General features: G+C 37.3%; 1 long non-coding RNA gene across 2 annotated transcripts; it reads left to right on the top strand.

The window, feature by feature from the left end:
- The first annotated feature begins 2,044 nt into the window (after positions 1–2,044).
- Positions 2,045–8,807, top strand: LOC129397474 (uncharacterized). 2 transcript variants are annotated; one of them, XR_008624940.1, is made up of 3 exons: positions 2,045–2,136; positions 3,040–3,190; positions 8,671–8,807. It is a non-coding gene; the product is annotated as an uncharacterized LOC129397474 (long non-coding RNA). The 2 variants fall into 2 exon arrangements; XR_008624941.1 differs by lacking the exon at positions 2,045–2,136 and adding an exon at positions 2,617–2,750.
- The last annotated feature ends 1,675 nt before the right edge of the window (positions 8,808–10,482 follow it).

The raw sequence follows: 10,482 nt of genomic DNA, 5'->3' as shown, positions 1-10,482 counted from the left end.
AACCAGAGGTGCAAGTGGGGAAGAGATAGAGGGACAGGGAAAGAGTTTCCAAAGGATAAATGTAGGAAAGCATCAATTGCAGTAGGCGACACATCTTAATGTCATTGCTCATAGCCTTAAAAGATGAGCTGGACTTCAACATTTGGACAAAGGTCTGCAATCTGGGAGAGATGGAGGATGATTTCAAAGAAACAACTTTTTTCTGTGCTTCTATAATAAAGAAGAGACTTTACTCTTTCTCATGTCTATTTGAAAAACAAAAGAGTTAAGGATGATATATTTCGTATTTTGTACTTTGTTGCAGTAATATTTTTACTTTCATGGTAATTCAACAATATTTCAGCTTAATGACAGTCTAATTATTTTGTAAACATCACAAATACTTGAGTCAAGGGTGACATTCGGTCTTTTGATATTTTATATTTGGTTGCCCAGAAAAAGAGAGTTTGCACCATTAAATATTGCCTCTTGAAACATTCTTAATAGGGAGTGGGGCCAGAAATCCTATGTTAATATGAGAAATGAACTATCAAATAAATCATAACTTTAATTTTTCAAAAAGCATTTTTACAATTTAAATATATTTTTGCATTTATTTTTATTTCTGTGGTATTATAAAATCTTTTAGAATGTACTGTAACTCACTTAATCGCTAGTATATTCTAAGCAGCCCTTCTGGGAATTCTTAACAGAAACAGCATGAAGTGGGTGCTGAGAACACTGCAGCTTGCTTTATAATTTACAATGTAGGTGTAAATCCTTTCTCTTAAGAATAGCACAAAATTGCCATTTAATTCACTTCAGGAACATTTAAGTTAGGAACATTTATACTTTAAAATAACACTGTGTTTTCCTCAAGTCATAGCCAAGTGAAATGTTCACCCAAAGTACTGCACATGTATAATGCATAATCAGTGTAATGTTACACGGTGATGATTGGATAATAAATAACATAATAAATAGGAACAATCCCGTTAGTTAATATCTTGACTAAGCCCAGAATTACATCTAGTGAAATATCTTAGGTCTCCAAGATATCTGGTTCAAATTGTCAATGTTAACCACCTAAGCTTTCTTTCAAAAGATGAGTCCATCCTGCAAAAGGCTAGAAAGTCAGATAAGAGAGAAAGAAAAATTCTGATGATATGCCCTATTATCCGACTGTGGAGATGCTGAAATAATGCATGTTCATACAAAGCATACAAAAGTCACAAAGGATGCTGAAGAGAAAAAGAAGCCCTGCAAAAGTAAGAAAGTGTGAGGATGGTAAAGGTGACAAGTGAATGGTAAACATCTGGGAATCACAGCAGGCCAAGAAATACCCAGCTGGGGGATTGTGGTAAAAACCAAAAGCAGGGAAATCTATAAGCAGGTGTACTTCAAGTTGAGAGGTGTGGTTTCATAGATGGGAGAAGCTGTTTCATGAATGTTTTCTCAGTTATGCTTTTTCTATAAAAGAATAATATTGAAGCAAATAAAGTGTTTAATATTCAGGAAATGAACTGTGACTTTCTCATTTTATGTAATCATCAAGAAGGTTTGCAAAGAAAATTGAGAAAAAAAAAACACAGCCAACATAAGCATAAAACACAGACACCCAAATAGTACATTAAGGAGTGGAAAGTTTAGGTTGAGTTATTATTTATTTATTCATTTCAAACATTTATCATGACCCGACAGATTGTTAGGCATTGCTCTAAACACTAAGCATTCAGCTGTAATGAAGACAAACCCCCTGCTTTTTTGGAGCTGCTATTCTAATAAGGCTAGGGAGAGAGAGAGACTACAGTTATACACAAATAACTTTATATGGTGATTGATATTTTAGTAGCAATAGAAAATGGGTTAATGTGCTAGAAGTTGAGTGTGCTTGGACAACACTTTGTGAGCTGAATGATGAGGGAAGGCTCTCTGTAGAGAAGGGGACATCTGAGCTGAGAACCTGAATTACTCACAGGAAGGGGCCAGTTCTGCTGCATTCTTGGCAAAGAGAAGAGCTGGTGCCCAGACATTGCAACTGAAGAGGCCAGGCATTTCCACAGGGTGGAAGAATAGTGTGTCTAAATTCCCACAACCAAGATGAGAATGGTAAGAAATCTGGAAAATGGCCACCTCTTGTACACCTCCTAGGCCATGGTGAGTAGCTCAGCCATGGGACACTAGTGGAGAGTTTTTAACAGGAAAGACACATAATCTGATTTGTATTTTGAGAGGATCAAGCTGCTCTAGGAAAGCTGTAGGGGGATAAAGAGTGGACACAGAAAGAACAGATAGGAAGCTGTTGCATTAGCTCAGGCATGTCTTACATTAAGGTAGTACCAGTGGATACAGTGGAAGTGATCCATTCATTCTATAATTTGAAGGTCATCCTAAAAAGAATTGTTGACAAATTAGATGTCATTGTTGTTTGTCCGAAGCAACTGAGTAAAAGGTATCAATTAGTTTGGTGTTGAAATCAATTACTAGTTTATATGGGTATATAGTTGGATATTTATGTCCAAGTTCAGGAAAGATAATAGAGTTGAAGAAAAACAATTAGTAGCCAATAGCTTGTAGATGATATTTAAAGGCATGGGACAGAATGAGCTCATCTGAGGAAAGAAGACAGTTACAGAACAGGGCCAAGGGCCAAGCTGTGGCCTTAAGCCAATATCTTGAGGTCAGGAAAAGAAGAAATTCAACGTAAGGAACGACAGTGAGCTAGGAAAAGCAGAAAGGATGTGACCAACTGTGTCAAATGCTGCTGAGAGGTAAAACATGATGAAGTCCAAGAATTGACTGGAGGGTCTGGTAGGACAGAGGTCATTGCTGCTGATCTAAATGAAAGCTGTTTTGTAGCAATGCTGGAGATGCAAGCTTCAGTAAAGTGAGCTGAAGGACATAAACATAAACATAAGCAAGAAGAAAGAAGAAGTGTAGACAATTGTTTCCAGGAGTATGACTTTAAAAGCAGAGAAAAAGAAAAGTTGGTAGATGGTATGTGGAAGACATACTGTCGAGGGACTGATTTTTATTTCTTTGTTTTATTGTTTCTTTTAGGATGGCCGATACTAGGCATGCATGTGCATACGGCAAAGGGAGTAACCCAATAGTGAGGAAGAAATTGATGCTGCAGGAGAGAGGGAATAATTGCCGAAGCAAAGATCTTGAGGTACTGAGAAAGGATGACCCTAATTTCCTTAATGCTGCAGTAAGTATTTGTTTACTGGAAGTCTTAACTAAGGCATTGAGTAAGGTGATTCTAATTTAATTCTTCTGGGCTGGGTCCTGTGCATCAGTATTTTTTAAAAGCTCCCTGGTTACTGCTAATGGGCAGCCAGAGCTGAGCAGCAGTAATCTAAACAATAGTGTTTTGTGTTTCTCATTCCTTGACTTTTCTTTAGAGTTTTATGACATATATATGTGTCCCCAGCAATTTACTGTTTAGTTGTGCATGAACCTTATATAAACAGAATCACACTGTATGTATTCTGTATATCTTGCTCTCTTCTATTTATGGAATTCATACGTGATGGTGTGTGATGCTCTAACCCATTTATTTTCACTTCTTTAAAGCGTCCCAGGTACGAAAATGAACAATGAATCCATTCTCTTACTTGGTGGATATTTAAACAGTTTTTTTTTCTAGTTTTTAACTACTGCAAATTATGCTGCTATGAACTCTCTTGAACATGCAATTAATTCACCATTACAATTGTTTCCTGGGAAGTGGGAATATAAACTAGTATAATTTTTTTAAAATTGATATTAGATGTTTGTTTTTCAAAAATGGTAATTTTACTTTATGTTCAGTTCTATAATTGTTGCTTATCACATACTGTATTTTGATATTGTTTTGCAAACCAAATGGTTTACATTTGGTTGCAATTCAATTTAATATTTCTCTTCATTATTTATTTTATTATTTTGTGCTTAGAAAAATTCTCCACCATCCAATATCAGGTCAAAATTCATGTAGAGTTTTCTTGGTTACATTTATTGTAAATCCAGCTCTTTAAAATACCTGAAAATTTTATTAAATATAATTAAAAGATAACTTACAAATTGGAAAAAAAATTAACATACAAGGTGTCAATAGGAAGAAAATCTACCAAAAAACTGACTCTAGACATGAACAGATAATTTACCAAAAAGGCATCATTGCTAATAAACATGTGGGCTATATTCAACCTCAGTAATTGAAAAAATAAAATGTTAAACTATTATGTAACAGTTTTCACACTGGTCAACTTTTTGAAATAAAAATGTATAAGTCAGTCATTCTTAAATATTGCTGGTAGAAGTATTTATAGTACCAAATTCTTGGAAAACAATTTGATAATATACATTAAGAGCCATTTTTAAAGCCATAATTATATGCCTACAATTCTATTGACTCAAGATGTGGATGATTCAAGATGTGGATGAGGATACATTTTCAAAGATGTTCACTGAAGTGTTTATAATAGCAAAGGAAAAAAACAGGTTGGAAAATGTAAATGACCCCAAATAGGGCAATCATTAAATTGTTGCTCGTATAATAAAATATCAAGTCATTTTTAAAATTTTTCAAAAGATAATGACAAGGGAAAATTCTCATAACTGAAAAAAAGATTAATTTTATATATGTATAAAATCTATGATCTCTGTTTTATAAAATGTTTCTAGCTGTATCTGTCTTTCTGCCTGTCTCTCTCTCTCTCTCTGTCTCAGTACATGCCAAAACATTAAGATGGTTCTTTCTGGATATAAAGAATAAAGATACATCTAATTTTTTTCTTTTTATAGCTTGTTTTCATATCACCTTTAAAATGCCACTAAGATGATCTCTATTTGAATTAGTTGAACAGTATTTGATCTCCTAAAATACAACAGGTTAAGTGCTAAGAATAGAACCATCTTCATGGAGGTTTATTTGATTTTCCTAGAAATGTAATCTCTTTCTGGACACTCATGTTTGTCAAGTAAACCTTTGTCCCTCATTACCTGCTTTGCTTTTTCCTTATTTTAAACCCTGAATCTACCTTTTCAACCCCCACCAACAGCCATATATGATCAGGTCGACAGGAGTTGATTGACCTGCATCAAACATTACCTACTAGTCTCCCTCACACAAAACAAAGTAAAAGAGGAGAATTGGAAGAAAGCAATACCACTGCAGCCACACTGGGTGCAAGCTTTGAGAATTCTGGGACTTTGTACACGAGTGAACCAGAGAGAACCTGTGGTGTGCTGGGAAAACCCATAGGCCCTGCAGAAACATCTAATTAGTGTTGATTTTGAGTAGAGGTTCTCTCTGAGATACTTCATCTGCAAAACAAGGAATGATACCAGTTCCCTTCCAGGGATGCCATAGAATCGAATGAGAGTGATTTAAGCATAATACTCACTCATGGTAGGTAATGAATGTTGCTACCATTACATCATTTCAGATCCTCATGTAGAAAATTCAAAGCATGTCTCCTGATTGAGATGGTTTAGACCTTTTAGCTAATACATTATAAATGATGAGAAGTCACAGTGTTGATTTTCCAGGCAGGTCATATTGATCCTTTTTTGTAAAAATATCCTTTTTTGCAATAACTTTGTTTTTTATGCCATATTATTGACACACAGATTTTGCAAGATTAATATTGATGCTACAGATCTTTTCCATTCTTTAAAGTGCAGCTAACCATTTTATTTTAATCTGATGCTTTCAGAGTATCAGTAAGTGTTGGTAACACGGTAGTATTTTTCTCTAAAGATGGGGAAAATTAACCTGTGCCAAGCAATTTCTTGAGGTTTATAGAGAACTGTGTGACTGGAGCTGCAAACTCTGTTATCCTCTTTGCGGCCAGGAGGATACCTCAGCCCCTGTAATGGAATTAAAGAAATATTGGAGCTGATTCTGGTCCACCAAGAAGGGGATGTGTTTCAGGCAAGTGAAACCAGAAACAGGGAGGAGACCTAGGTTACACTTTCAGAGATCCAAGGAGGAAGGCAGAGCTGGAGGTCAGGGCAGCACAGGACTGCACTGCAGCAAGATCGATTACAGAAATATCTGCAGAATATCTTACTTCTAACAGGGAACATGGACAACAGGCATGAGTGAGGAGGATGCATCTCTACTTTGAGCTGGCAGTGATGACAGAAACAGCCAGCCATGAGAGGAGGGAATCCACCTAGGGGCTCTGTCCACTGTGCAGTGATGGCTTAGCCTGTGTTAATGGCCTAAAGCCGTACTTCTGCAGACTTCCTCATGTCATCCTCAGGTCAACGTTCTTTGGGTAGCATTTGAGAGGCCACCTCAAGGAAAAGAACCCAATGAACAAAATTTGTCCTCAACAACATAAGTCTCTCTACTGTGTCCTTCTGTCCCTACTCTGAGATGCTTCCATTTGTCTTTCATGTAATCGCAGTATCCAACCACCTGCATAAAATATGGGCTCAGAAATGAGATAGTCATGTACACCCCAATGTCCATATTTTCCTCCTTTTTTTTTTTTTCTTTTGAGACAGAGTCTCACTCTGTCCCCCAGGCTGGAGTGCAGTGGCACAATCTTAGCTCACTGCAAGCTCCGCCTCCCAGGTTCAGGCCATTCTCCTGCCTCAGCCTCCTGAGTAGCTGGGACTACAGGCGCCCGCCACCACGCCTGGCTAATTTTTGTGTGTGTGTGTGTTTTTAGTAGAGACCGTGTTTCACCATGTTAGCCAGGATGGTCTCGATCTCCTGACCTTGTGATCCACCCGCCTCGGCCTCCCAAAGTGCTGGGATTACAGGCGTGAGCCACCGCACCCAGCCTATTTTCATCCTTTTTAGTAAGGGTGTCAAAAGGTTTCATCACCCAATCAGAAAGATCAGGAAATACTTTGGAAAAGCAAAAGATCCACACTTGGTAGGATATCCCCTAGGAGCCCAGTCTCAGATTAAAAAAATTTTTTTAAAGAAACTCCCTTTCTAAAACTATTCCTGCTCCTAATCTGTCACTGGTTTGCATGAGTTTGGCTCCCTTTTGGTTGAAAACATTGAACTTCCCAGAAAGGAACACATCAAGCCGCCATCATTGAGCCCCATCTTAGCTTAAATTGTTCTGTCACCACGTAGGCAAACTCATAGTCAGTGGAGACAGTTATATCAGTAAAAGGGTGGAAAGAAAGGTCTAGCACCATGGTTTTCACCTTGGCTGAATGGTCAAATTCCCTAGGGAAGAGTAAAAAATACAGTTCCCTGACCTGACTCCAGATCAACTGATTCACAGTCTTTTATGGTGGGTCCTCAGCATTTCATTTGTAAAAAGATCTGTGGATAATTTGATGCACAGTCTAGTTTTGGGAACTCGACATGAGATAAAAGAGCTTCAGTAGAAATTGCAGCAGCCAGAGAATCATAAGCATATTGGTCTCTAATTCAACGTAAGCCATACTATTTTCAGTGCTGGAGGGGTGAGGCAAGGCCACTCAATGTGCAATGCCAGCACAAAATGTGTGCATCTCAGGATGTCTGCAGAGCCCCAACTTCATCTTCCATGAGCATGGGCAAGAGACAGAACCACAGATAGAGAATCTTATTTCTTATTCCAAGTCTGCAAATAAGGTTCTGAATGTAAATAAAAAGCTAGAAATAGTAAAATAGTCCAACAAAATTAAACAAAACCACTTAAATATCCTGCGGTGGGGAGGAGTTGATTTAGTTACAGTGTTTCCATACAATGAGAATAATTTAGGTGATACTGAATAAATACATTTATATACTAAAAGATGTTATAATACACTGTTGATGAAAAATGTTATAAATATGACATAAACATTATATATTCTGTCACTGGTATATGCTTAAAATTATACATACACACACTCATGGCAATATAGCTAAAAAGGTTACAAACATTTTTATTAAAATATTTCAAAATGTTTGCTGTGGTGATCAAGGGTGATTTCTGTTTATTTTTTTGCATTGTTTTCTGATGTGCTTGCAAGGAACATGCATTCTTTTGTAGTTGACTTAATTAAAGAAAATAGCACAATGATATTTTAAAGGCTCTGCAATGAGCTCATGCTCTCAGCATCTTTCACCTAAACTACCACAATAGCTTCCCCTCAGTTCTCTTCACCTTTGATCTTGACTGTTTTCAGTGAACTTCGTCAATATCTTAAAATGCAGGCCAACTGGTATTCATATTCTCCAAATTCAGTGACTTCACATCAGCTACCAAACCAAGTCTAGCTTCTTCACAGGTCATTCCAGTTTACTCATGATCTTTCTTCAATTCTGTTTCTCACTTTCATTGCTCCATCCATCTCCCCACTGTGCTAGGGCTCTAATCCCATCAGAATACCCCTGGTGCACCCAGCACACAAAATATTTTGAATGTTAAATGCCTTTTGCACTTTTTTTCTTTACTTTTAAAATTATATTTATTCTTCAAACACTGCTCAGAGATTACTACCTACATCAGGCCTCACCAGCCACACCCTCAGAATTCTTAAACATTACTTATTTTTTAAATTGTATTGAGTTTAATAAATTATATCTATTTATGAGGTAAAAAGTGATACTGTGATATATGTATACAATGCAGCATGATTGAATCAAGCTAATTAGCATATCCATTATTTCAAATACTTAGCATTTCCACTGTGCCCACACTGCAGATTGGTTGAATGTACATGTACCACCCATTTTTATTATTTTTTGTTCAACATTTACAGGCCTGCTTCCACTGAGGGACTGGAGGCTCCTTGAGCAAAATTATCTACCTCTTCACCTTTGGATCTTTCACAGTTCCCAGTTCGGTGTACTACAGATGGTACTTGCTAAATAAAAAATCATTGTCATGGTTTACCTAAATGCCTGAAGTGTTAATAATCCAAAAAAACCCTTTATTCCCTCCCATACACTTTATAAATCTACAGGATTAGAGAAACAGAATCACCTAGACATTTCTGGTGGTAATGGAAAATTGTTCAACCACTCTGGAAAATTGTTTGGCATTTTCCTATAAAACTAAACATGAAATTACCATATGACCCAGAAATTGCACTCCTGGGCATTTATCCCAGAGAACTGAAAACTTAAGTTCACACAAAAAACTTGTATTATCCATGTTTTCAAGTTTCTGTATCTGATGTTTTGACATCTTAGGCCTTGTTAGTAGGAAAGGACTGCCCCTCCCACAGGTTTAGCAGTTGGAATTCCTAGAGTTAGCAGAAGGCTTTTTGACTCTCATTAGAGTGTACCTTTCATATGTGTGTTAGTCCATTTTCACGCTGCTATTGTCTGTATCAGCCCATTTCACGCTGTTATAAAGAATATCTGAGACTAGGTAATTTACAAAGGAAAGAGGTTTGACTCACAGTTCCGCATGGCTGGGGAGGCCTCAGGAAACTTACAATCATGGTGGAAAGTGAAAAGGAAGCAAGGCATTTCTTACACAGTGGAAGGAGAGAGAGAGTGAACAATGCAAGTACCACACTTTAAAACCATCAGATCTCGTGACAATTCACTCGCTATCACAAGAATAGCATGGGAGAAATCACCCCCATGATCCAATCACCTCCCACCCAGACCCACCCTCAACTTGTGGGGATTACGATTTGAGATGAGATTTGGGTGGGAACACAAAGCCAAACCATATCAATATGTAAACAAACCGATCCAAAATCCACACCCCTGACCTGCCTGTTCTTTCAGGGGTTCTTACTCTTGTAAGACACTATTCACCTGCCCTAATCACCCCAAGACCAAGCATCAGCCAGCTTCAACACCCTGAAGCATACTGAAATTATTCATATTGGCCAAGAGTTCTAAACTTGCTTAGCCCATTTGCTTTAGAGCAAATGACCCATTTCTTCCAAGAAAACTATAGTAAAAGCTTTCCTGAAGTTTCCCTTGCTCTCTCTTTGCCTGCAACTGATGTTGTTGTTCTCTAGTATGGTCCTGCGAGGAATGACACTCTACCCTCCTCTTGGGAACTTTGAATAATAAACTTTCTAATGGCAATGTCTCCTGATCTGTTGGGCTCATCATACCTGAATAAAGACAAAACCCCAGGTATATTTTAATATAAATCTGCACATGAATCGTCACAGTAACTTTATTCATAGTAGCCATAAAACTGGAAATAACTCAGATATCCTTCGAAGATTGAATGGTTAAGCAAACCACCATATCCAGCCATGGATTATTACTCAGCAATAAAAAGGAACAAACTATCGATACATGTAACAATTTGGGCGAATTTCCAGAATTACTCTGAATGAAAAAAAAAAAAAGCCAAATCTAAAAGGCTACATACTATATGATTCCCTTTACATAACATTCTTGAAGGGACAAAATTATAGAAAAGAAGAGATTAGTGGTTGCCAGGGCATGGGCAGGGCAGAAAAGAGGTGGATGTAAACGTAAAGAGCAGCATGAGGGATTTCTGTGGTGATAAAACTGTTCTGTATCTTGACTGTATCAACACCAAGATCCTAGGTATAATATTGTATTATATCTCGGAGAAATGTTACCACTGGGTG

The sequence above is a fragment of the Pan paniscus genome, chromosome 2, assembly GCF_029289425.2.
Source record: "Pan paniscus chromosome 2, NHGRI_mPanPan1-v2.0_pri, whole genome shotgun sequence".
In the NCBI taxonomy this organism is placed as follows: domain Eukaryota; kingdom Metazoa; phylum Chordata; class Mammalia; order Primates; family Hominidae; genus Pan; species Pan paniscus.
This window is presented reverse-complemented; position numbering and strand designations above follow the sequence as displayed.